Source organism: Passer montanus, unplaced genomic scaffold (assembly GCF_014805655.1).
Source record: "Passer montanus isolate IOZ18808 unplaced genomic scaffold, ASM1480565v1 scaffold51, whole genome shotgun sequence".
Classification (NCBI taxonomy): Eukaryota; Metazoa; Chordata; class Aves; order Passeriformes; family Passeridae; genus Passer; species Passer montanus.
The window spans coordinates 2,462,790-2,490,530 of record NW_024370041.1 but is presented as its reverse complement, the minus strand read 5'-3'; the positions used below and the strand labels follow the sequence as shown (position 1 = coordinate 2,490,530).

Below are 27,741 nucleotides of genomic sequence, written 5' to 3'. Positions count from 1 at the left end.
AACTTTAAGAGTAGTTTCACTGCAACCTGCCTGTAAGCCAGGACACTCCTTCATGCATATTCAAATGACAAAAACAGATCTATAATTAGTACTGGGGGGAAAAAAATGTTTGGTGCAGGGCAAGCAGGGACAGTGGGGAGAGGAGCACTCTCCTCCCCGCTTGGAAGCCTGCTGTAGGCTCCTTCAAAATCCCTTTCCTTCCGACATTCATGGTGACTCCTGATGAATTTTGAGACCTGGAGGAATCAGATAGTTTCCCAGTCACGTCATGTGCTTCTCTGGGGCAGCCTGCACAAGCGGGGCTCCTGATGGCACCAGAGTTGCCTCTGGACCTGTCACATGTTTGGGTCAGTGGTAAGCTTGGTCCTCCTAAATGCCATTTTCCTTTGACTGACCTTTCATTCTGAGGAATTGTTGGATCAGTCCCTGTCACAGGATCTATCCGCAGACCTTTATGACATTTAGAAAAGGGTGTGTTTCTTAGAGCCATTCTGCCTAAAAACATTACTGCAGCTCTTCATTAGCTCCTCCAGCAGCTTTCTCAGGAACAGGAATAAAACCCTCCCCTCACTCTTTTTTCCTGCTGTGAATTTTGCCAGATACAGCATGCACTTCTCAGTAGCGTACAGCTCTAGGACAAAGATGACAAGGCCTTGTTTCTGCTGTAAGTATTTCCATTTTATTACCTATCATCTTTGCATTAATAACATTCTGCTCAAGCAGTACTCTCTGGAATCAGTGTTCTGATGTAAATATCAAGCACTATGATAATTATTACAATATCGTAATTTACTACTGTGTTTACAAAGAACACAATATAATTCAGCACCTTCACATACGCCAGAGGCTTCAGACGCCCTGGCAAGCTGGACCTCCTGAAGCTGGGCTACAGCAAGAATAAAATATTGATATCATCACGTATGTCTATCTCTCTTTCTCATGTACAGGCATTCATTGGGTCTTATTTCACTACATATCTGTAGAGCCCTGCCTTGGGACTGCAACAGTGACAGATGAATGCTTTTCCAGTCAAGACACACTTTGGCACACCTCACCACTCTGCACCATCAGAGGCATCAGGGGAGGCAGCAGAGAGGGGTAAGTTTGTTTTGAAAAAAGGCCCTTCTCCAATGTCCTCTGAGCAGCGGGTGCTACTGACACAGAGCTGCCTCACACACTGTCTAGGCAAAAACATCTCCCCCCTCTGAATCCAGATATTAGACTGCTCAGCACTGCTCAGGTTCTCTTGGAAATTAATGCCCAAGGTTTCTCTATAGCAGTTCCATCTCCTGCTGCATGAACAGAGTAAAAAGATGTAGTAAAAACATGCTGAGCCTGCCAATTTCCTGCATGCAGCTACCGACAGGAGCTCCCCACCTTCCAGAACTGGCCCGTAATATGCCAGGGGGTTCCAGGAGGGCAGAGTGCCCAGTTAGCCCTCCCAAGGCACTGATCTGGGAGTGTCCCTGGTGTCTGGCCCTGCAGGGCTGGGCACGTGTGTGCTCACAGCTGAGAGCAGCACTGTGGGAGCAGAGCCCAGGACACGGGCCCTGCAGGCTGGATACATATCTACAGCTGCTTAGCGAGGCAAAATCCCAGGAAAGCACCTGCTGCTTCACCTACAGCTGCCAGGGAGGTAAAAACAGGCTGAAGCCTGGCTCTGACTGACCTCCCATCCCTCACTGCTGCCAGTGTCTGTCCCGTGCTCTAAGGCAGCGTTAAAAGGCAGATGAAATTACTGCTCAAGCAGCCAGTGTCACGATCTGTGCCGTCCTGGACTCCAGCTTTGTGTTGTGTGTGAGCAGAAATGCTCTAATTTGAGTGCAATACCCTGTGTCTGCTCATTCTAGCACTGCTCTTGCCTCGTTTGTGGGCAAGGCAACACCCCAAGAACTGGAGAGCAACAGCATAAGGGATAGTTCTGAAACCTGAAAGCATTTCATTAAACCAGACTGTTAAAATAGTGACTTCATGTATTTATTAATGCAACATTAATGCTAATATGTACCATCTCTCTGGCTAGGGGGAATGAATCCTGTCAACTGCCAGGTGCCTGCACTCACGGGCCAAAGCTGCAGAGTGGATCCTCTCAAGGTGGAGCAGCAGAGAGCAAGTGCCTTCTGGTCCTGAGTGTAAATCCTGGAGGAGTCCCTACACTCTGCTCCCCCTCATTTCTTAGCCATCAGGCAGTGATTCTTGGAAACATCAGCCTTTCTTAAGTGCCAAAAATCTCCACTCTGTGATGCTCCCGAACACAGCAATTACTTCTTGTAGCACTTTCTCATGGGGTATGGGAGAAGGGCATGAAAACAAGGCCCCAGCTAGATATTCCATCCAAGATTTTCAGGCATTTTTGTGGTCAGGAAGGGAAAGGGAACTCCTGCAGTTTTCCACCAGGCAAGGACAGCTCTCTATGGCCACAGGGCACTGTTTTTAAACCCCATCACAGTGGAGAGGGAGCAGCTGGTTCTACAGCCTGTCTGAACAGAAGGAGATCAGAAAGTTAAGCCCCGCCTCGACACAAGCCCAGTGGGGTCAGGTTTTCTTAAGTCCTCCTTGTCCTCAGCTCAACAATGTAAGAGAATAATTTCTTACTACTCTGGCTGAGGGAGAAGGGTGGGATTTGACATCTGTGGATGTGACTCGGGAAGAAGTGATGAGAATGCAGCTGCCTGCCCCCGTGCTTCGTTGTTATTCTTTCTCCAAATACAAACTAAATATAACTTTGCCCCATAACATTCAAATAATTTTAGTTACTAGCAGGGATCATGCCTGGAGTTCCAAGAGCCAGGGTGCAATCAGGCTTAAAATATAATTTAAGCAATCCAGAAAGTACATTTTCCACCAAGTTATTTTCTTGCTTGTAGTTCCCCCATCTGCAAATACATATAAACACGACCAGAAAGAAACCAACAAGCTCAGCCAGATGCCAAGTTTTCTGTTCAAGATCATATAAACTCAGTCAAACATTAACAAGGAAATGCCATGATCACCTCATTTGTTTTAAATATTTCTGCTCATATACATGCAGACAAGTGTGCAGATTTATTTGCCTCATTTACGAATACAAGCAACTGGAATCCCCATTCTGTTCCATTATATAAAAGACAGACCCTACACCTGTCTTACTGAACAGCTGGGCAATTTTCAATTTATATCCACTATCCTACACCACAGAAAAGCCCCACTTGCTGCTCTGCTGCTGACACTGCTTTACTAGCATTCCTGCTCTCCTCCCCAGTGCCTTGGGAAGGGATAGTAGTTGCCATTTCTTGGCAAAAGGAGTTATGTAAAACCCAAGAAAGCCTCTATGCTTTAGCAAATAGCTATTTCCAGGAAGCAGCAAAAACAACTTCTAGAAGTGTATTTAAGACGCAAGAGTGGAATAGCCTGGAGCTTCCTGTCCACATTTCTCACAGACAAAAACACACACACATGTAATTATATTTTCCTGGGCTGCACTGCAAAGTTCATGCACTCATTCAACTCATACATGTAGTAAACATGATTTACAACTCTGTGTGAAAACCCTCTAAATATATGATGTTTTGATAGTGACTCAAACCTAGCACTATAATTTAGTAACACCTAGCAGTGAAAGCTAAATTATTTCCCACTTCACATTCCTAACTTTCCATGAACCCCTTTTTACTGCTAACCTGGGGAGGAGATACTGCTTCTGCAATTGTTTGGGCTTATCCTTGCTATTCCTACAACTAAACTGCACACTAATATCAAGCTTCACATATGGTGAACGCACCAGCACTGACCCATGTCCTATGAGACCATTTGCCATCACACAGTTCAAAGTGAACTTTATTAACACATTAAACATAATTACAAAGAGGAAATTCCAAGGAAGGTCAACAAGCCCGGACAGTTTCTTGGAATAGAAAGTAATTTATAATATCCACATACTGTATTGTAAAGTTTATAAAGAAGTTAAATAAGTTTTAAGAGCCCCATGGGTTATGTATATTTTATTATTTAATACCAAACACATTCACTTTCTATGTAGATAAGACTTCTTTTGAAGTTCTGTGTTAGCAAATTAGCAAAGTCATTTACAATGAAGCACCCAAACAACCCATCAACACTTGGAATTAGCATGAGGGCCTGGAATACCACAGACAGTGTATGTCCTATGAGGAAAATAGAGCTAAGCACAGAAATGTTTCACTACAACAGTGAGATGAAGGAATTGGACAGAGATTACCAACCAAACTGCTCATTTGGTGTAAACAATCTCTTACACCAAAACTTGAGGCAACATTTGGCCTTCACCATGCTCATCACTGTAAAACCTGAGCTTCCAAAGTCTTTACTGACAGAGTGGTTCGCAGCAAAGTGGATTTTCTTCACCTTTCCTATGCTTCAAAATGTACACATGCAGCTGGAAAGGGCCACCTAAAAGCCATGTTTGAAACACACATCCAGAGTTGCCTATCTTGGAGTACCTGATGCTGCAAAGCTGGGCTGGGCAATTCCTGCTTACAACCAGAGTTTAACCTCTTCTATAATAGTTTAACCCTCTCTGCAAGACCAGCATGAAGATTATGTAATCACACTCTCTGCATATCATTAATACCATTATTTGTATTGGCATTCAGGCTGTAATGATGGATGAATGGACAGAGGCCTGGATCTGGTAGGACAAACTCTACCAAGGAGCAAATCCCACAGGGAAGGCTTTACAGAGGAGTGTTGGGAACAGTTTCAATCAAGAGGAGTAGGTGTTCCTGAAAGAGAGGAACTCTTGGCTCGCTGCACAGTTGGAAGCCATTACATGGAGAGCAGAACTGATAAAAATGCTTTTTGAGAGAGATAAAAGGACGAATGTGTTGCCCATGTATCCCATTAACTAATGGAATAAGCAGTTCAAAGGACTGGTGAATCCAACGTCTTTTCATATTTTCAAAACAAAACAGTTTGCATTTCCAAAAGGTATGTGTTAGCCAAGCAAAGTAGGGGTCAGCGTGGGGGTAACTGGTCCAAATGCTCTGGTATGTGACATGAGGAGATCAGATTAGATGAGCTAATGGGTCCTTCTTGGCTTGAAAACATAGGCGCCCACAGACAAAAACAATGCTTATCAAAAACAATCACAAGATTAAAGAAAAAACCAACAGCATCTCCGTAGAACAAAGACTCTGAGCGAGGAACACAAAAACACCACAAGTATTTGCTGACCAACCTTGATGGCTGGTCAGGCTTAGATTTGGAAATCATGGACTGCTTGCAGAAGCAAGCTCCAGGCTTGGGGTGCATGGCTCAGCCCAACAACCTGATGGAGAAAACAGCTCTGCAGATCCATTTCACAGCAAGTGAAGTGCCATATCTTCTCTTTCTTCCCTTCCTCTGTGGTAGGAGTTGCTTTGCTGATGAAATGGATATTTATTGATAGCACAGAAAGTACCTGCCATATTTTTACATGAGTAATAACTAGCCCCTTGTGCGAAGGCTGCCAGTAAATTTCCTACTCTAGATGTTCCAAAACTAAGAAAACTAGAATATCTGGGAACATGTTCCATTTAATTAAGTGTCCTGCATACACATTTCACTGACATTTAATAAAACAGTTATTGTATGTTAAACAATTGGCACTTGATTATTGCTTAGATTTATTAGTTCAACAACAGTAGATGAGATACGTATCTCTTACATAGTTTCTAAATCCTTTGAGCATATGTTTTCAATAATCAGTTGGTATTTATTTAACATGAAATTACCATCTTATTAAATTAAATGTGCATGGGTGACATTCAATTTCAATTGTTGCTGAACATTTTTTCAGCAGCAAAAAATAGTAACTTTATCCCTCAGGTTTCAAGGTAGCACACGCAAAGGAGAGTTAGGATTACTTCAAATTACCTTTGAAGAAACAGACTTCATATGCTGGAAAGTTTCTAGCGTGGAAGAAATGATATTATTTATTGTTTCTCAAGTGCTGCCAGTGGGATTACTGTGGGCCAAAGGAGAGGACTAATATTTCTACTCAAATGCTAAAATTATACTGACGGTGCAGTTCAGGTATGCAGCTTAATGGATAATCAGAATACTTTTTTTAGAGAAGAGATAAGTTCAACAGAGGTGTGTTGGCACACACACCCTCACAATCCATCTCTTCCATTCCCATTCAAGAAGGCAAGTCCATCTAAAAAATGTCATTCCTAATTTGTTGGGCATTTTTTCAAAAGAAATGGCCTTAAAACATGGCTTCAAGTTTTTTAGAATTAGAAGGGTTTTTTTTTGTTGTTGTTGTTGGTTTGTTTTGTTTTTTTTTTTAGCCTGATATTTCCAGGAAGGACAAGCATAATTCTGGAAGAAAGCTAGAAATCCTCTGGCTTGAGGGAGGATCCAGAACCCAACTGAAATTCCATAGCCCCAACCTGCTCTCTCCAAACCTAACCCAAACCTCCACCATCTCCACCACAGGTCACAGAGGGACCATTCCTGCCAACACAAGACATTTGTTTGCTTCCCATAATCTCTGGGAAACAATCCAATCAGGCAGCCCTGAATTACCTTCTGGGTTGGATCTACCCAAATTTTAACATAAATACCATTGTACTATGCCCTTCCAACTGCTTCCCAGCTATGCAAATCCTGCTTTTCAAGCCTAGTGGATTTTCCAGCCAAATCGCCCACATCTTTGTAACTTTCAGTAAAACAAACCAAACACTCCACAAGACTCAGTTTAATTCACTTTTTTTTTTGAAACAAAACTCCCCTTCGAGCCACCAATAGCAACTACATTTCAAATCCCCAGGCTCCAAAGGTAGGTGTTTATTTCTGAGACAAAATTTCTGATTGTTTTCCCTTTCTTTGTCCCCCCTCCCTGCAGGCAGCATTTTGTCACCTATCCATTTGATCTGAACAGCTCCTAGAAAATAGGATGCCCAAGTTCATGTCTGGTGACACAGGCTCCCCTTGAACCTTGGTAGTCAATATTTAACCCATCTGAGCACTGTGCAGGGCTTAATAAGTAATTAGACGTTTCCCTTATGGACAGGCTCTTGTGTGAGCATTGTGCAAGCAGGAAATGGTAAGTGTCATTGTTTATGTCTGCAGGAAAACAGAAACCACGATGGCTGACTCTGTGCCATACACAGAACGATGCAAACACAGACCTTTAAATAGCTGGTTTGCCTTCCTGCTACTCCACAGCAGCCATAGACTGACACAGGAGCCCTTTTCACTTGTATCCAAGGAATTGATTTTCCTCAAAATATTCTTAAAAACCTTTTTAACCAGAATTCACTCTAAGGTGTAAAAGTGGAGAAGACTTTTAACTCTTCCATCCACTGCTGGTTCCTACTGGCCTTTCCCAATACCCAGGATGGAAAAGGTGTGATTAGTGCACTAGGGACTCAGAAGAAAACCATCTTGAACATTCACTCTTGATCATGAGACTGCCAAAATATCCCTAAGCCTTCTGCTGTTGGGAAATCAGTGGCAGTGCCCTGCATGGCAAGGCTGCTCCCAGCCCTCCCTTTCCTCTGCCCTCGTCTCTGGGGGCTTCTATGTTTGGTCACCACAAAAGCGTGGTAACAACTGTTTGATGGTGACCACAAAGAGATAAACATTGTGGTATTTAAGAACTGGAGATATTTTCAGAGGCTTCTCTAGAACAGAAAGCATTTCCAGCTGAATGGCTGCATAGCAGGCTTGGTATGGAGCCTTTGGCAGAACTGTTTTCCTATGAGAAAATCATATTTTTGTCAAGACACAAGACTTTACCTGGTTTTCTCTTTCAAAGAGTTTTGCCTGGTTTTCTTCCTCTTTCAGCTTGAGAAATATTTTGTTTAATAATTTTGGCCAATCAAAGTAAAACACATGCAAGCAAAAAGTTGTGATTTTAAAAGTGTGTTGATTAAGCAATGGTAATATTTTAATTGGTTGTTGTGTTCCTAAACTCTGAAAACAGAATTGATTTTGGACAGTAATGAACAACAACAACAAAAATATGTATCTATGTATACACACACACATATATATTTATACAGACATACATAGATATATATATACTTATGTCTGTATATGTGTATATTTATATATATAACTTGTCTTGCTCTGGAAGAAAAATTAAAAGTAAAAAAACAAATCTTGCTCCAAAAGAAAAATGCAACACACCTTTAAGACATCAGCATTTTAAAATCTTGCCTGAAATAATTCACTGTTGCCCTACCAAATCCTCCATGGTAGGTGTGGAGCTGGCTCTTTCTCTCTGAATTAAAGTCTCATCATAAAGGTCTACCTTACATATGCCTACATCAGTGTCTTAATCTGGACCAGAGACATACTTTAAAATTAGTTTTTTGATTTTCACCACCAATTATACTTTGCTTCACATCATGAAGCTGTTTTGGTGCACATGGACTAAGTTGCTTTTGTGTGAAATTGAGCTGCAAGGGACATTTAGTTCTCAGAATCAGACTAAAGCTATTCTGAAGTGAAACACTCCTCTGAAATGGAGGTGCCACCTCCTCAAAACCAAATGTTTTGCTTTATAGATCAAATCTTCCCAAACCCCACCAGCTGCTAATGCAGACATTCAGCAACTGCTACCTGGAAAACAAAAAAAAACCTGTTACCCAGGGAAAACAAAAGCAGAAGCTGTCCTCTGGCATTTCCATTAACGAGCACTCAACCTACATGACCAGGTTGGAGCTGATCCAGAATAAACTCCCAAAGTGCCTTTAGTGTGAACATCACCTCCTCAGCACCAAATATTTCACTTGAAAGATTTGTTCCATTGTAGAATGTTGTGCCATTCTACAATCTAGCTTATGCACACCTGTACATCACTTCCAGGAGGGGAAAATACTTGAATGCACTTTAAAATAAAGTTTTCCCAAGACTGATTCATTGAAAACCTACATTTAAACTCAACAGACACCAAGTCTCCTGCATAGGGAAACTATCACTGAATTCTTGTAGCATTCCCATCTGGTTCCTGCTCTTCAGACACTGAAGCACACAGTACCTGATGTAAAAACACAATACACTCACTGGGATAGAGGCAAGTGCAGCTTTCTGCAGCCTGCCTGCATTTGGGAGAGCTTCATGGACCCATTTCCTCTGCCCCTCCTCTGGTTTGCTCCCAACAGGGTTAGTGCACTCTCTACCTGGCTTTATTTGTTTTACTACTAGGAGAAAGTGAAGACTTGTTGTTCTGTCTGACTTACTATGTCCAATTGCACCACCTAGGACTGCCAGAGGCTGTGCTGTACAGTCCTGGGACTGCTGAGCTTCTAAAATCAGATAAAATCAGATTTTCATTTAATCTGGTATGTCCAAAGGTTTGATGCACTCCTTGCTGCTCAAAAGCTGCCTCACATCACCGGGAGGAAGGTATTCCTCCTACACCTCTATTGCACACCAGCATGGCATGTGTCAGGATGAATGGTATTAGCAAACCAGCACCCAGCACTGGGTATAGTCTGCCAAAATTGAACTACTGAAAACAAATATTTAAAATAAAAACCCATTTAGATTCCCCAAACTATGGATTTGGAAATACTTCTTCTTTGCTGAACATCCCACATTGCCTGCCTTTTATCCTTGTACATCTGCATCAGCAGCAAGACGGTGCTAATTATTATTTGATACATAAGCAAACTACCAACCCGCTGTTCTTAGCACAGCCTGTTGCTTTATTTGAGCTGCCCAAACTTCAGCAGCTACAGAGGCACACAGGAGTTTTGCTGACACCAACTGCTCCGTGATTTCAAGTGAGGCCATTCCATTGGCGGGCTGTGCACTGGAATGTAACGTCGTATCCAGCAGGTAGATAGAGCCACTGGAATATCAATTAATACGCAATCCTATTACCTCAGTGTCTGGTAATGTGCAGTCCCAGCTACCCTCCTGCAAGTGGAAGGGGGAGAAACCTTGAGAGCACAGGCGCTATCTAGGAAAAGCTGTGCACGGGGAAATATTGTCTTGAGTGCATCCCATCGCGCGCGTGCGGGTACCGGCACACGCACGGCGCATCAGCTGTCAGCAGGAATTCCTGCCTGCACACTCAAGTGCTGCCACAGCTGATGCACATCCAAGCAGCTTGGCCACTTGCAGAAGCGTTTCTGGGCTTCCCCGCTCACAGAAATAGGTTTTACTGTTGAAGTGACTTGAACTTGTTCTTGAGGGAAGCCACGTCAGGAATCACTCCGTGCTGCTCGCTGGCATTTCTGAGCAAGGAGTCAAGAGGTCAAAGCCCAAGGTCAGAGAACAGCAGACATGCAGGATCCCTTGCTGTACCTGAGGCTGGGGAAATCAGCACATTCCTAATCAACTGCTAATCCCCTAATCTTTATTGCATGTAAATTCCAACCCCTTCCCAATGTCTGTGCCATGGTATTCTCCAATCTGATTATGGTGAAACCCCATTGGAAGACTCATCGATAAAAGACGGAAATGTGTAAAATCGATTTGCTGTATATCACAAACAGCGCTGCAAACCCCTCTGGGGATCAAAGAACTGCCATCAAATAGCAACAAACAGAGGGCTGTTAAAAACACTTCTTATCTAATAGTGGATGTGACTATTTAACAAAAGACAAAATTCACTTCCGAAGGGAGAACAGTGCTGCATTGTTTACTGACAGTAAAGGACCAGTTCATGACTAAGGCGGAACAGGCAGTGTAAGAAAGGTCGTCATTTAAGGCCAAACTGTAAAAGTGTGAGGGCAGAAGACAAGAAGGTCTAGATGCACTCTGACTCACAATTTACTCCACCAACAAACTCTGCTTTACTTCCAGAAGGTACAGCAGGAGCGCTATGGGCGTGGAACAACTGGTCCATTATTTTTGGCCAATTATTTTGTCATTTAGCATTTCTCCTGATATGAAGCAGTAATCATTGGTAGGCCTGAGCAAAACACTTCGTTTTGATCCTGAGCTCAGTCAAGCTTTGCCTGAAATGGCTCCACCATGAGAGTTCAAAGCTTTGGCCCACTGGGAACAGCCTGGTCTCCATTATTATACAGTGGTTTTTAGTGTTGAAAACAATGAAAATTTGGTAATGCTTCTGAAAAATAAAATACCTTGGCAAGATCTCACTCTCCTACATCACTTTCCTATGGTGGATATAAGGGAAACAAAGCTTCCTTCATGTAGTTCACCAGAAGACAAATACTAAATTAGAATAAAGCAGAGGCCAATCCAACTCCTGTGTTTCATCCATTGAGGGGAGTTTGACAGAACTCACAATTTTAATTTTTAAATCTTGTGATATTAGATGCTTGTTTTTTACTGTCTGTTTTTGGAGGGCATGATCCTGAAGGAGAACTTCCTGTTTATTTAAACACAAAAGAAATTTTATGACCTTTGTGATTGTGGGGAATCACTAAATGCTCTGAAAACAGGAAATAAATAAAATCCAATTTGTTGTAACATTCAAGCCAGAGTACTGGCTTTTGTGGGGTTTGACCAAGGAGTATTGAACAAACAGGATTAGTAACGTGAGCGTTTCCCACGGATGTGTCCCATGTGAGTTTTTTTTTTAAGCATCTTTATGACATGCATTAACAAAAGGCTGCACTGGCTGTGGGATCCAATAGCTGTAGGATCTGAAATAGCTTATGCTCCATTCACCATACAGGAGATTATAAGCAGGTGTCTCTCCTAGAGAAACTGGCACATTACAATCAACAGGAAGCTGGCTCATATTCCCAGATGTTTGTCATTATGGGAAGCAGGGAGATGTTAGGGTCAATAAAACCACACTGCTACTCTTGCAGCACCTACAGTCCAAGAGGGACCTTCAGTAGCTCAGCTCTGCCATTGATAAAAGTTTTACAAGACCTCTGCTCCAAACAGCCCTGAAATCAAAGGTCTGTTTACTTAGCCTTTGCTTGCTGGGCTTTAGGATAGTGCAAGGAAGATCAAAGCAGGGACCTCGTTTAACATGTCCAAGAACACAACCAGCAAGTCTGTTTATGTTGGATTCCTACACACTGAGAGTGCTGCTGTCTGTCAGCACTTCAGGCTCATTTTCAGCAATATTGGGTGAGGAGGGAAATATTCAGAAGGACCCCACAGGTTTTGGTCCTGCAGAAACAGAAGTGAAAGTCAGAGCAGGGAGCTCTGCTAGTAACTGTGACTGCCAAGGTCAAACACAAACTCATTGCAGGAAAAAGGAAATCTTCATGGGTCAGAGACCTCTGGTCTCTACTGAAGGGCTCCACCATTAAAATGCAGCTGAAGTCTGCATGAAGAGCTGGAAATGAATTTTGGTTCTGTATAATTTGATTCTGTACTATTTGGTTCTATATTATTTTTTGATAATTGATAATTGATAACAGATAATGAAATTCAGTTTGGCACTGGTAAGGATGACACCCTGAGCACCTCATGCACAGAAAGAGATGCAACAGCCACCAGCAATTTGCATCTCCCACTGATACCTGTCCAACCCCACACTGGGGATGGGACAGTTTGCAAGACAGGCAATTTATTAACAAAGCTTCATTTCCAATGGCCCCACATTCTGTGGAGCCATTTCCCAGGGCCTATTAAGGGGCAAGAATCTGATGACATCTTCATTTATCTATTTGCTTGTCACTGTTGCATTACCGTCTCTTTATTTAGAAAATTCATTTATATATTTAGAAAAGGCTGAATACTTGCAATGGCCTTTGTTCCAAGTGTGGTGGCAGTGGGATGCAGCACAATTAGAATCCCTTCTACATGACTTCCCATTTTCACAAAGTTTGAACTTAGTATCTTTCACATCACTCCTTCTCAAACAAAGTGTGTGAAATTGGCTTATAGGCTTAAAAGCTGCTGGAAGGGATGGAGATGGATTGACCCTCAAAAAATGTCACCACATGAACTTCACCTCTTTAGGACAACAATGTAAAGACCAGCCAGACAAGGATAGGTATGAAGGGGGTGCTCAGACAGAAGGAGACAGCTGGTATTCAACTTTGGAAATAGGGCTCTTTCTTTGAAAGATTTATCAGAGGATTTAAACCCCATCTGGTATCACAGCAGAACCTCCACCAGAAAATCAAATAACAAACGTTGGGATGGATCCACTTTATGCTCATTCCTTTGACTTTTCTCAGTGCTCTGTTAAAGTTTCCTAGGAAAACCCTTTCATGTTCTGAGCAATGTTGCTCAAAATTAATAGAAATCTGGGACTTGCAAAAGGCTGTAACCAGTGCAAGGAAACCAAATCTCCCAATAGATAGCTCGCTCTGGAGCTGCCTCCTGCAGATGCCCTGCATCTCCCTCTGAAATACCCAAAAAGACAGAGACAAGGCACTAGGGACTGGCACTGGCCCACAGATAAGCCCAGCAGAAAAAAAATAATACCTTCTACTCCTTTCTTTGGCTTCACAGAGGAGTAAAACTTTCTAAGTTAAAAAGTTGTAAGGACCAGGTGGAGAAAATGTCACAAACTGTGGGCTGGAGGAGCCCCATTAGGTCTTGTTCCCATCCATCTCTCTGGACTTTCTGCAGAAATGGCCCTTTAAAACAGAGACAGATAAAAGGGAAGAGAACCTAATGGACAAGGTACTTTCTTAGGTCCTTGATAGTAAGAGAGCAAGGGTCACACAAGGTACCAAAGTGCCACAAATTGCACAACTGCACAAAGCTGGTGACACCTTCCTCTCTTGAGGTGCTGTGAGGACACACACCAGATTGCCAGGCAGCCTGTGATCACAGGCAGATGGGAACCTAGATGGATATGCAGCTCTTAAGACTCACCAAAGAATCTTCTCCATTTTCCAGGGGAGATATTTTCCCTAACAAGGTGATACAGCCAGCTTTGCTCTGCCTCATTCCACTGCCTTAGTCAAAATCCTCATCTATGCTCCTAAACTGCTCCCTCCCCCTCCTCCTGGCTCCAGTATCCAATCCCTTCATACACTTGCAGACAGTTATTGTCCCCTCAGGTGTCACTTAGCCAAGCTATACATATATTTACAAGCAGCTCTTTTAATCTTCTCACATAAATCAGTCCCCCCAGTTGTCTGATCCGATCATCCGGGCCTGTCTCTCTCTGTCCGGACGAAAACCTTGCCTGTCTCCCTGACATCTCCTGGATGTCGAGCTGTCAGCTCAAGCTCAGAGCTCTTAATCTTCCTCCCCCTCCCCACCTCCTTCCTTAATTGCTGTGGACACTGCTACTGTCCTGCCTGTCGCTCAGGCCCACAGCCCTGGTTTTATTTTTTGCTCTGCTCTCCCTCTAGCTCTCCCCATCCTGGCTCAGACCCTGAGCCAAAGCCTTTCTGCAGCTCCTTGATAAGCCCAGCCCTGGCTGCCCGTCCACTCACTTGGAGTTTGCATCCAGACTCCCATCATATTTCATCAAGACTCCTCTGCTCCAGCCTTGGCAAAGCACACTCTTGCCTCATCCATATTAATTTTTTTCTAGGCACTGCTCTGGCCACTTCTCCCTCTCCTCACATCCACCTTTCCCTTTTGCTGCCACATCAAACAGCTGCTACTTTTCTTCACTTGTCAAGGCTCCTCCTGGCCTCTTCCCAATCACTGTTCTACCACCTCTTCCTTACCAGAGGTCCACCCTCTTCCAGCTGTGCCAGATGTCAAGGCTCTCTCCTGCCTTTTTACATTTTTCAAAGAAAATCATAGGTGTTTCCTGCCTTGCGTGGGAGCACTGGCTGAGGCACTGGCTCTCTCCCTGCACATGCCCCCTAAAGCTCTCCTGCACCAGGAACCCACCATTCCTGGTCAGCAGCCAAGCCTGGCATCCTACTGGTCCTCATAGCCAACACCACTGAACATTTTAAAAGAAGAAGAGACTTAGATCAGATGAGTGGAAGAAATTCTTTACTCAGCATGCACTGGAACAGGTTGCCCTGTTAAGCTGTGGCTGTTGCATCCCTGAAAGTGTTCAAGGCCAGGCTGGATGGGGCTTGGAGCAACCTGAGGTAGTGGAAGGTATCTTTACCCATGGCAGGGAGGTTGGAACTAATTGATCTTTGAGATTCCTTCTAACCCAAACCACTCTATGTTATAAGATTTTGTGATCTCACTGCTGCTTTGCTCCAGCCATTTTCCTGCCATCCTCCTCATCTCATACCCCCAGGGAGCTCCTGAGGCACAGCCTTCTTGTGTTCACCCATCTTGCACAGTGAGGTGAAGGCCCTGAGCACAGCAGTGTCACACACCAATCATGCTAATCACAACAGCTTCACTAGCACCTCTCTGCTGATTATCCTCATTTCTGCATCCACAGCATTAACGTATAATTGCATTTTAACAAGCTTCATTAACACATTGCCTTAGTAAAGCTTAACACAGCCCAAGCACCCAAGGAAACCTCATGGTGCTTTTCTGCTCAATATAATCTTCAAGTCTTCTGTAACCTGATTTGTTAGGAATAACCTCAGGGCTGTAAAGCTTTTCTTCTGCCATCCAGTAATTAAGGAATAATTTGTCACGGAGCAAGTCAAGCTGCAGGGCAGGAAGGCCCTGTGCAACACAATGAAGCTGTGTAAACCAAAGCCCTGGGTACAGGAACAAAGCAAGCATCCCTCCCCTCCTTCTTTGTTAGCCAGGAGCTGGTGCTCAGCTCCTGTAAATGCTGCCCAGACCCCTCAGTAAAGCAGCTCTTGCTGCAGGCAGAGAAGTGCCTGTGTGCACCCTGCCAGCACACGCTGGCTGTGCCTCTGCCCCTCCTGTACTTTTTCTGGACCTGGTGCAGAAAGGTAAACAGTCCCTTGCCAAATCGTACTGTTGGCATGAGCTGTGTGATGGAATAGGATTAAGAAATTGGCTGCAAAGCTTTTTTAAGAAAGTTTTATGAAGCTCCAAAGGATAACTGAAACTCCATATTTTTTTAAAAAATAACCAGCCTGGGAAGAAAAATGTCAGTAACTTAGGAATAGGACAGATTGAGCACAGGTAATACATCTATCGAGTATGATGGGTATTTCTGTCTGGTTAAACCTTTTCCAGCCTTAATACTTTTTCCAGTTATCTCAGTCACATAAAAGTCAAACACTTTCCCAAGCATTCCTGGAAAGATGCTTCCTGTTCTGGTGAGGGAGAGAGGGTATTTTTAAGTAAAAAATTATCTGACTATGCTGACTGTGTATGAATCCCAGTCACAAAACCAGAAGTAGTTTTGCAGATGGAGGTTGTTACCTGATTTTTTTTCCCTTAACCTCCATAGTAACCAGATTAAGGAACTGCTGGCAAACCTCAGTTGCGTTTCCAAAACCATACATAGGAAGAGTGTGGCAGGAATAGAAAGCTATAGAATATCAACAGCTACATAGCCCCAGACAGCTGTCTGGGAAAGCAGAAAACATGGGGTTAATGGTTCTTTTATACTTTCCTTTTAGTACTTGCAGACAACTGAGGACTGGTATGGAGATCATTGATCATTGCTGGAAATTCTCCATGCAAAGAGACACGCTGATCTTGTGAAGTGTCAGCAACACTCAATTCCCATTAATTTCAAGGGAGATAAAAGTTGTCAAGCATTTTGTAGTGTATTCTAAATCTGTGGACAGATAGGCTCCCATCTCACTATAAAACAGGTTCTTCTCCTCCAGCAGACCCCTCTCACACCTCTATTTATCCATGCTTTGCAATTTTCCAGCTTAAGCACATAAAGAAGAAAAACAAACAGTTGTCAACTATCTGATACTACAATAGTTGATTCTTAAGGAATATATACTTCTCACACCCTACTACCATTATTTTAACATTCAGAGGTAAAGGAAAAACTTCACCCATCCCCACCTTCTTCCCCCTCAACCAGACAAATAAGGCATTCAGCTTGTCTGAATTTAAATTTTTATTGGAGTTGATCCAGCAACCAGAGCGCATTGCTAGAAGCCAAGGTCCCGCTTCCTTCAATACACCTCCTTCATTCTGACTCCCTGCTTTTGTACAGCTTTGGTAATCTCAATCTGTGGTCAGGGATAGGATAAAATTTCAGCTATTTCCCCCCTCAACTGCACAGAACAGGGCTTGCTCTTAAATCAAAAGCCCTGCACCCTAAACCTCTGGTTAAGTACTTAACCATAGGCAAGTCTTTGAAATCATCACAGGCTTCTTTTTTCTTTTTCTTAGAGATAGTGCTGAAAACCACAGAAGTGAACCCAGATCTCAGGAATATCAAAGGTATTCAGAGGCAGCTGGGGGAATGGGGCTCATAGGGTGGCTCCCCCAGTGCTTTCTTGGCCTGATCTTCTGAAATAGATGGTATTACCAGTCCTCATCAAAAATTTAAAATTTCCTCCGTTTTTCTCTAGGGCATCAGAAAATATTAACTTTTCTGGAAGCATTAGGAGGAGACAGCACCTGCAATCCAAGCAGAAGTCACTTTTCTGTCATTGCCTTGGTAAATCACCTCCACCTTCCTGCAGAGGATGGTGTGGGCTCCCACATACTTTCTATTGATGTTTAGATTTTGGCCTCTCAGTACTTCTCCTTTTTTCTTCTCATTCCCTCTTCTCTTTACAAATAGTAATTCAAGAGCCACGATCACCCCTTCGCTTGGCTTCAGGTCTCTTGCATGGGCTAAAGTTACCTCCAATTCTCCAGCATGGTTTGGGGAATTTATTTATATTCCGTGTTCTGGAGATAGACCCCATGTCTTGCCAAGGGCTCTCAGGGGTATTACAAAAGGAACACTGACAAATATTTATGGAACCTAAAGTGAAATTCAAGACACTGTTAAAATAAAGTTTGCTTTAGGTTTTTTGGGGTTTTTTTTAATTCTCCTGAAGAATTGACCTGGCTTTCTTGGCAAAAAGACTAATCCAAATGCTATTGGTAACTTAACAGCTCATAAGAACCACATGCTTCAAATAAAGCCATTACTATCAGACATGCTGAGTGGTTCAATTAAACAAATATGAAAATAGACACTTCATCCTGCTTTAACTAAGTTGGATCACTTCACTCCTGAATCCAGAATGACAATGAAAATGATATAGTATTTATAGAGCAGCTTTTTATCCTGAAAGATCCCAAAGGATTACACAGACCCTGCTTCACACACTACTGAGATGCTGCCCCTTCCAGGGAGGATCACTTGAGCTGTCCCACTGCCCTGAGGAATGGCACATGGCAATTCAGAGAGAGGAGCAGAAAAGAATTCCACATTCAGCTGAAACTATAGAAAGGAATTTAAGCACACAGAATAGAGATTGTTTAGGCTGGAGCACATCCAGCACAGAGGAGGTATAGTGAATGATCTGGTGTTTCAAATACAGAAGTTAAGGCAAAACAATAAAAAAGTGCTGGTTCAAACTATCCAAAACCCAATATTTAGGGAAGAAGGGGAAACGCCATCTTGAAGGTCAATAATTTAATTCCTTCCACTTCAGTTGTGCATGGAAAATTCTCTGGAAGATGTTCTTGCTCACCATTCCCTTCAGGAATATAAGAACCAGAAGTAATAATACTTTGCATAGCTGCCTAGTCACATAAGGATGACACAGGATATATTATGAATTAAAGGCTTCAAAAAGCTTTGTCTGGTGGTCTCACACACATCAGAGACAGGAAAATACCGGGTCCATCTACATCACACATCAACTGCTGCCAGGATCTCTGCTGGCATCATTTCACATTATTTTCACTGCAAATATAATGCAGCCTGTGGGGAGAGAGAGACTTGCCCAAGGCTGCCCTGTGAGTCTGTAGCAGCAGCATCAGAAATCCAGTTTTGACTCCCAGTGCTCTGCTGTGACAAGCAGGTGATGCCTCCCCACTCCAGGACAAATCCCCATGGCCTTGCATGAGGAGCTCAGCAGACCTCAGTGTACTATGTCAATAGGTGCCCAAAAATTATCCAGTAAAATTTTCTTTTGTGAAAGACAGAAAAGGAAACCACTGATTTATGGAGCAGCAGCATGGCAGGTCATGGTAAAACAGGGAAAATCCATCACTTTAAGAAGTTAGGGACACAGTGACATGACATGAAGTCATGTGGGCACATACCAAATGTCAGCTGCAACTCTAAGGGTTACAGCAGGGACTGGAACCAGCTCAGCATGAGGAGTTCAGCCTGTGGATGTGCTCATGATGACACATCTGCAAAGAATCAAAGTCGCAGAACATTTTGGGTTGGAAAAGACCTTTAAGATCAAGTTCAACCATTAAACCAGCACTGTCAAGTCCACCACTAAAATCACATCCCTCCATGCCACATCTGCACATCTTTTAAATCCACTCAGGTACAGTAAAGAGAAGCACCCCTGACAAAATTACTGCAAACATCCCCCCAGCACAGAAGTATGAAAGAAATACAACTGTGCCATGAGAAGTTTTGACCTGGCACACAGACTAGCACGAGCCTCTCTGCAGAACAATTAGCAGAAAGCACCAATTTTATAAAGCTTCTTTCTTTTTTCCAGTTCATTTAGCCTGAAGTAGAGCAATCAAGACTCTTCTGGCAGGATATCACATTCTCAATCTGTAACCACTTAAAGGAAGAGGACAACTATTGCAGAGAGATGTCCCAGGAGAAGAAATCATTGTACAAGTGAAAGGGATTTCTTTGGAGTGACTTTCAAAATAATGTGAAGCTGTTCTCTTTTCTTTTTTCTTTTCTTTTTCTCTTTTCATTTTCTTTTCTTTTTTCTTCTTTTCTTTCTTTCTCTTTTCCTTTTTCTTCTCTTTTCTTTTTTGTTTCTTCTCTTGTCTTTTTGTCACTTTCTCCCCACAGTACTGTACTACAAACCTTTCTTTTTCTAGTCAGCAGTTGTTCACAAACCTAATCTTTGGTTTCAATAAAATAAGTAAGGCAGATAATCATGTACTGTGAGAAGGAAGGGGGTTGACTCCACAGCCATACAATCTCCAGGCACTTTTTTCCCAGAGGGAAGTGGAAAGAGCAAAATGAAAATACTCAGACTTAAGAGATGAGAAAAGAAGGAAGATGTGGCATGCTGTGTAAAGAAGACTTCCAGGGGCTCCAGAGACTGCCAAGAGCTAGCTCTATTCTCTTATTTATATGTATTTTAGGGTGTTTTCAGTACTGACAGAAGTCACATCACTGACAGCAGAGTGATTGTGCATTTCCCTGCCATGACAGGGATTGTGTCCTCAGGTGTGACAGAGAAGGAGGGTACAGAGTTCAGCCCTGTCTGGCTTGAGGTTGCACAACACACAGGATAGCAGAACTCCAGACCCACATGGCATTGCAGAAAAAGGCTGTGGGATAAATCATGGCTAAACAGGTAAGGAAAATAGGTGCCAGCTCTGGTTTGGGAGGTGCATTGGACTGAGGCCACCAGCTCTGCTGCTGTTTTGGAACAAGAAACCCTCTATTTTCACCCTTGAGCAAGAGCCAGGTTGGACTAAAGGGCAGCAGTCTGACCTGGAAGGAACTTTGTGCAGCAGCCTTAAGGCAAAGCAGCCCACACAAGCCACGGGAGCCAGGATTTCATACAGAAGTGACTCTGTCCCTCTGCTCCTGTGTGAACACGCTGCTCATGGTGAGTAAGCCTGTGTCATCCTGCAAGCCCAGGGTGTTAGGAACACACCCAGCTCCAAAATGCAGAGGATGGTGAACATTTGCAATGCCACTCTTCAGACTGCAGCACAGGGCTGTGCACAACACCAACACCTGCAGGACACAGAGATGAGGTGGTAGGGGCTTTGCACAGGTGAGCAGCCAGAATTTGTGCCTTGGAGAACCTCTGGCTGGTGTTCAAGGAAAGAAAGCAAGCCTGGCAGAGAGTGTACCTTCTCTCTCCCACCCTGCCAGTGCCTTTAGGAAGGTACACTGTGCCCTGGCTGGTGCTGATGCACCTCTGATGATACAGCCCTGCTGCTGCCTGCACAGGCTGAGTGCTCCTGCTGATCTCCCCACCCAACTCCTCTGACCCTGGAAATGCCAACAGGCCATGCTAAAATACAGTGGCTGTTGCTGGAAGGCAAAGTGGAAAGGGAAGAGGCAAAACAGGATGTTTAAACAATGCAACTAAGGACTGAAGATACTAAAAATTATTTAAAATCTATTTTTATAAATAAAAAAAGATTATTGCAAAGCTTAGCATCTTACAATCAGCTCCTCTGCATTTGTATATACACACACATGAACAGCATGTAAAAATGCTGCATTTTATCACATCTCTGCAAATCAGGACATGACATCAAGCTACATGAAAAAAAAATCTGTGTGTGTGTATGGCCACGTATTTTGTGGAAGTAGAACTTTAGCACTGCATTACTGAAATGTGTGATGTTACTCCACAACCACGAGGGCTCTCTCTCTGTGTCATGAAATACATGGCTATTTTAGCACATGCAGAGCCTACCTTCTGCAACAGCATGACATCACCAGCCCCACATTCAGAGAATAATCATGGCCTTGTCTGCCCTGCAAAAACTGACCCCATAATTCAAAAAGAAGCAGTGCAGTTCAGCCAGTAGCAGCAAGAGCAGTGCTCTAATGCAATACTGGACTCGGCTGTTTTTAGTGTTGGATCATCTAATTCTGTTCAGAGTGGGATAAGAAAAACCATGGGCAAAAGATCCCACAACCCAAAACCCCCTTGCCACAGTCTAATTGCAGCAGCCATGAAGAAAGTGAGGGGAAAATGATTTCACAGTCCCCGGATATTTTTGTGAAATGTCAAAAGAAAAATTCTATTACAAAGAGGGGTAACAAAAAATAATGAAAGAACCTCATTTTCTTAAAAACTTTAATCTGTGAACATTTTTCTATCTGGTCAGTTTTTCTAGCAGCAGTTTGGGAGTGTTTCATTTCAATCCTGGCAGCTGCTATTCATTTTTTATCTTTTCAAGCTTTTTCATAAAAAAGTAACCTAAATTGTAGATCAAACCCAAACTATGCCAAATCAGACAATCTTACATTTCATTTGAAGAAAGTAAATGGCAATCACAACCTCCCTGGGAGACAATTTTATTCCTACCATTCTTTATTTGTACAACAATTAGCCTTTTTCTGATCCAAGATAAAGTCCCCCAGGCACAGTTGTGAAACATGATAATAGCCGAGTGCTGGGGTTTTTTTAAATGAACCTGATGAATGACTAAAATCAATCATTCCCTCAAAATTTTAGCTATTATGAGCTGGAATCTTGCACCCTGGAAGTGTTACCTCCAAAAATTCTCAGCTAGACCCAAGGGTGATACGGGAGCATCCTCAACTTCCATGTCTCACAGCAGTTCATGGGTGTTATGTCATTCCATGGTGCTTCAGCAGCTGTGCACTGGAACAGCCACTAGCTGCTCTTCTCAAACACAGAATACGTAAGATTTCATGCACATCAGACTTTAAAAAGCAAAAGTAACCCCTTCCCCTATGTGGCAATGTCAATGAGAAATGAAATTAACTGAATTCTTTCATGCCCAGAGCCAGTGAGCTGTAACACAGGGCAGCAGAGCAGCTCCCCACGTCAGCCAGAGAGGAAGAAATGCACTGAGACCTCGTGCCAGATGCATCTTCTCATTTCACTGGCATGCAGGGATGGGTGAACACGTCAGCAATGCACCCCTTCCCTCTGGTAAGTCCCTATCCTTCATTTCCCTTCCAGGGAAAGTGAAACCACAGCAAAGTGACCTCCCTTGTGAGGCACCTGGGAGGCTGCTCCGTGCAGAGTTATCTGTGTGGCCTCTTCCATTCCTCAGCATAGATTGCTTCTGACATCCAGATTAAAGTAGAGGGAGAAGCACTTGTGCCTGGAATTCCCTGAATTTCATTACCAACCACCACGGGCTTAGCCAGGGCCAAGCTCTATGGTTACTGCACAGCCACACTTTTACTTTGGGGTGACAAAGGACCATTCACCACTGCTGGGGAGCCTTGAGGGGTGGGATGTGGGTGGGTGGGTGCCTCCATGAACCAGACACTGAACCAGACTCATGCAAACAGCTGAGACACAGTGCCACATCACTTGTCCTGCTCTTGCAGTGCTGAACCTGTGTCAGCTGCTGCCTGAGCCATCTCCTCCAAGACCTGGCAGTGACAGATGCATAATTCAGTTTGGGGAGGCATGGGACCTGCTCTCCCTTCCCACCTCTCTCCCACATCCATCCACCTTCCCTGCTGCTGGGTTATGTCAGCCCAGAACCTTCTCTGGGGAGGAGGAACAACAGCTGGTTCTCTCCAAACCATCTCACCCAATTAAGGAAAACTCTGCAATCAATGCTTACATGTTTTTATTGTTGATGGGAGCACAAGGCAGAGGAGGAGCAGCCTCACCCTCCCTCAGCTGTGCTGACTCTGAAAAATTCCTGAGAAAAAGGCAACTGAACAAGAAGGTGCCACTTGTAGCCCTCAGTTTACAAGAGCAGAGCCAAGCTGGTAATATTAGGGCTTACAAAAAAACATCCAAGATGCCAACTGTGCTCTTTTCACCCTTAGTTAATGATATTTAATATGTTTTCATGTAGTTACAGCTTCTGGAGTCACGGGATAACACAAAAGGATGAATCTTAATGGAATTTTTTTAGCTGTTGTGGTGACAAACTTGTGGAAAGCTTGAGAATTTGAACGCTTAGCCAGAAAACAAGTAAGCAGTGCCTAAAAGCGAATTTTTAAATACCTTAATATCCTCTTGAGTATTGGAGACTGAGTCATGGTTCTGGGAAGGGTAACATTACAGCTTTATGGTCTGCTGCAAGACTTGGCTAGGATGAAATCAGGTTTTCTGTAATAATTTGGAGCCTCTGTTCCCTCTGTGGAGGGGATGGTCCTCAGCAAGTAGCAGAGGATGCCTGCCTATTAAATTCACATTAAATTAATAGAATTAACTGCTTAACAGTCTTCACAGGACAAGGCAATACATTTAAATGCCTGTGCAGATTTAGGCATCTATTATTAAACACTTGAGTTTGAAGGCTTGGCCCCCCGACTCCTTAATGTTATTTTTTCCATATCATTTAGGTCTAAATTTAAATCTCTATCTCAACCACAGCATCACAAAATTATCCTAGTGCCTGTAAAGTAACCTGAAATCAAACAAGATGAGCAATGTAGAAGTATTTTGCACCAGGGACATAACAAGGTAATATCAGAAGAGCAATTCTGAACAATTTTTAGACAATCCCAAGTAGGGCCCCTCTAGCAAGACACAGCAACTGCAGTGTGAATCTGAGATCAACAAATCAGCACCTGGGCAGGTCAGGGCCTTAGTGGCTAAAGTTGTCACAGATCACTTGAAGACAGTATGTCAACTTTACTTTCTACTGTCCCCTGACCCTCCATCCTCTCCTCGCCTCCCAAAACACAAGCAAGCAGCACTTCTGGAGGAACTCATAAAATAATTTTCTCATGTTCACAAAGCAAAGTATGACATGCTGAGGGAAATGGCAGGGATTCCCATTCCTCCCAGAGCCCTTTCACTCATGGATCTGCAGATCCCAGGCTCCAGTGGCTCCAAGTGATGTGTTCTCTGTATTATTGTTCACTCTAAGAGTCAGCTCAGCAACCCTCATCAGCTTTTAACCAGGGCCCTATACATTAGGATAGACTCCCATATCACCATCCCACACAAAAACCCCCTTCTCTTGGAACAGAACCCTCAATTCTGCATCCCCACAGCCTGCTCCTGCTGTAGCCCCCTACACAGCATTCACATAATCCTCGTTATTTATTAACAGAGCCATATATCTCCTGCCAAGTACGTTTCCCCTTCACACAGCTCATGGGGCCATTCAGCCCTTTGCCTTTCAAATCCAGAGTGTTAAAACTAACAGGGCCCTTGTAGTTGTGCAGTGTTGTGAGGAGAAATGTTTCTTTCCCTGACACAGGCTGTACCCCAGGTACAGCTCCAGCCTTACTCATGGGGAGTTGAGGGCTATGTAGGGATATTGCTGCTATTATCCCAGGGCACAGGGAGCAGCGTGGGGACACAGGTCCATTCCCAAGAGGACAACTTGATGGCCTGGATGTGGCAGGGCACAGTCCACCCTTATCAGCCAACAGCTGGGAGACAACAGGGATTTAGACCTGAGTTCATCACACACTGGATGATTCTTGATTTTACAGGAGACATTGCACTCAGCTCTGAGGAGTCCCTGCTCTTGGATCTGAAACTGCTCTGGAGGAAGGGCCACAATCTGGCCAAGCTGGCATGAAGTGCTCCACAAAATTCAAAACTCCAGGTACTGCTCACCTGCAAGCCCTCACACAACAGCAGCTCAGCCATAAAACTCTCCAGTAAGAATCATCAACCTAAAAAGCCCTCACAGACACAGGAATCTCAGCAGGACCCACCAGGCTGCTTCCATTGTGCATGGAGAGCAGGAGGCAAATGGCACTTTGATTATCAGTCATCTTCATTACCTGGCAATCAGGAGCAGGGAGGGGCTTTTCAGTAGCACTGGATGGCCTGGCAAGCACCACTGGTGCTGAAAGATGAAGGGACTTTTGCTCCCCAGCCAGCCAGCAACTTCAAAGCCTTTTTCATTCAGTTGCTGTTACGCAGTACACACACACACACACTACTGCTGTTAAGGTATCACCAGCCCTGGCAGAGGTCAGAGCTGCCTGACTCAGGCTACAACTGCCTGCTGCAAACACAGGGCAGACAGCTTTCTAAAAGGGTTTTTATCTACACACAACTAATGCTCTGTGCCCAACAGAAATGCTGCAGAAAAGACCATGAGAGATTTTGTGCAGCACATTACGCAAGAGGTCGGGTGAGATTACAGTCAACCATTTCCAGCTGCCTGCAGTTCAGTCAGAAGATGCCAATTTGAGGGGAAGTACAAATTTGGGATGAAAGTATATCAAAATTGATCTACTGTAAAAAAATGTTTTATGTCTAGGATAGAAATTTATGTTTCTCAGAACAGCCAGAGCCCAGATCAGAAAAGTCTCATTGCAAGCCCTGTAATAAATCAGTGACAGTAAGAGTCACATATGTTCTCACAGCTCTAATGCACACACAGATGCACCTGTACAGCTTTTCTCTCTTCATGCCCTGAGGAATATTGACTTTATAAGAATAATAAAGAGCTCCAAGAAGTGAGACTGGGAGAGCATCACCTCAAAATAGCTTGGCTGGTGAGAACCAGCTTCCCACCCACCCCAGTGACTTCCCTCCCACAGAATAAGCTGCTGCACCTTTCTGTCTCTTTCAGATTTTTTTATTGCCAAAACATCACCTAATTCCAAAACACAATGATAAAACTGGAAAGCTTTCTTGTGATAAGAGAATCCAAATGATCCCTTTTTCCTTTAGAATCTAAGAAGGATGTTTCTCACTTCCAAAAGTCAGGATCAAACTTAAGTCTCAAGATCAAACTCAGGTCTCATTTTTATAGGGAAGTTCCCTGCAGTATCAAGCCCCAGTCAAGGTATGATGCAACAGGTAAGTGCAAGTCTCCAAAGGAGAAAGGGTGAACTGTGAGGAAGAGCACTATTATAATTTTGTACCATGAGGCAGAATAAAAAAAAGCAAAACACACTAAAAGTCTTCTTAGGTCAATTGTTGTTTGTTAGTTTTTCCCTGAAGTATTAACAAGAAGAGAAATGAAGATACTTAGTCATGAGTTTTAAGCCCATGGTTCCCTTTAAAAAGAATATTCACTGTCCTCTGCTCTCAGCAGATTTTTGTTGAGCAATTGAAAGATGCTGTTTTCAAAGCCAGGACTCAGCCCGGTTAATTGTTACACCTCTTTGTGTTGCTTTTTCTTTCAACGAGAACCGGCTAAAGGTTTGCAGGAAGGAGCCTCGGGGCTGCAACAGATGTCATGAGCCACTTCCTACAAATTAGAAAAGGAAAGTAACCCCCTCAGGTTAATTATGGGGAGAGGCCACACACAGAGCTGTGTAATGAGCCTGTGGGATGGAGAGAAGGCAACTGCTTCATATTGGATTTCAAGAGACAGAGCATGAAATCTCTGGTGCTGACTGCATGCTTTCACAGTGCCAGAGCAATGCCTCCTGCCCGGGCAGGACACGGTCCTGCTGGCTGGGGCAGGCAGCAGAGCTAAGGGAGGACAATGGCATTGCTCAGCCACCCTCTGAGGACGTCTCTCTGTGTTCCTGCCCTCCCAAGGCTGCCACAGCACAGGGGACTTTGCACCTGCCTCCCTATTTACACAGGTGCAAGGAGTTAGAAAGCCATAGCCTAAGGACCAAAGTGTAAAGACAGGGACTTGGCTGACCTGGATGTTGTTGTTTTCCTGGTGGGATGAATGGGCCACAGTCCTTTCATCTCTCTCTGCCTCATTTCCCCATCTATATAATGGAGATGGTGGTACTTATCTTTTTCTTTTCTTTTTTTTTTTCTTTTTTAATGAAGTGGCTATATTTTCTCAAAAGGAAAGCCCCAGAACAATCCTAGCTAACATCACTACCAAACAGCCCTGTAGCAGCACAGGTTATGCCTTTTTTCTCTCTTCTTTTCCACTCCCTCCACCCCAACAGGTTGGTGGGAGCCCGTCTTGTTTTTTAAAACTGTTTCCTTAGGTATTGGATCACTTTTAAAAGTCACAGATGCTTGTTTAAAGTAAATTTAATTTTAAATTTACTTTAAATTATGCAGCCAATCAGTTGTAACTCAGCCTTGAATGCCACCTGAAGAATCAGCCCCATGTTTCCTTCCACTAAAATATACATTTATGGTCAGGTTAGCATGACCTGACAGCAAAACCAGCAAGGACAAAAACAACCCTGAATGCGCCAGCTACAGTGCTACAAGATTTATTTTAGTGGGTGGGAAATAGCTTGATGTTTATTTAAACTGTGATTTGCAGATGGGGCCGGGGGGCGTTTAAGTGACAGTTAATGGGTTCGACTACAAAAAAAGGAGAATCCTGGCA

General features: G+C 43.5%; 1 protein-coding gene and 1 long non-coding RNA gene across 2 annotated transcripts in view; one reads left to right on the top strand and one right to left on the bottom strand.

The window, feature by feature from the left end:
- FGFRL1 (fibroblast growth factor receptor like 1) overlaps positions 1–27,741 on the bottom strand; it is a 166,984-nt gene that overhangs the window by 88,106 nt on the left and 51,137 nt on the right. The window lies entirely within an intron of this gene.
- Positions 515–2,913, top strand: LOC120509334. The gene is made up of 3 exons (XR_005629233.1): positions 515–664; positions 948–1,098; positions 2,024–2,913. It is a non-coding gene; the product is annotated as an uncharacterized LOC120509334 (long non-coding RNA).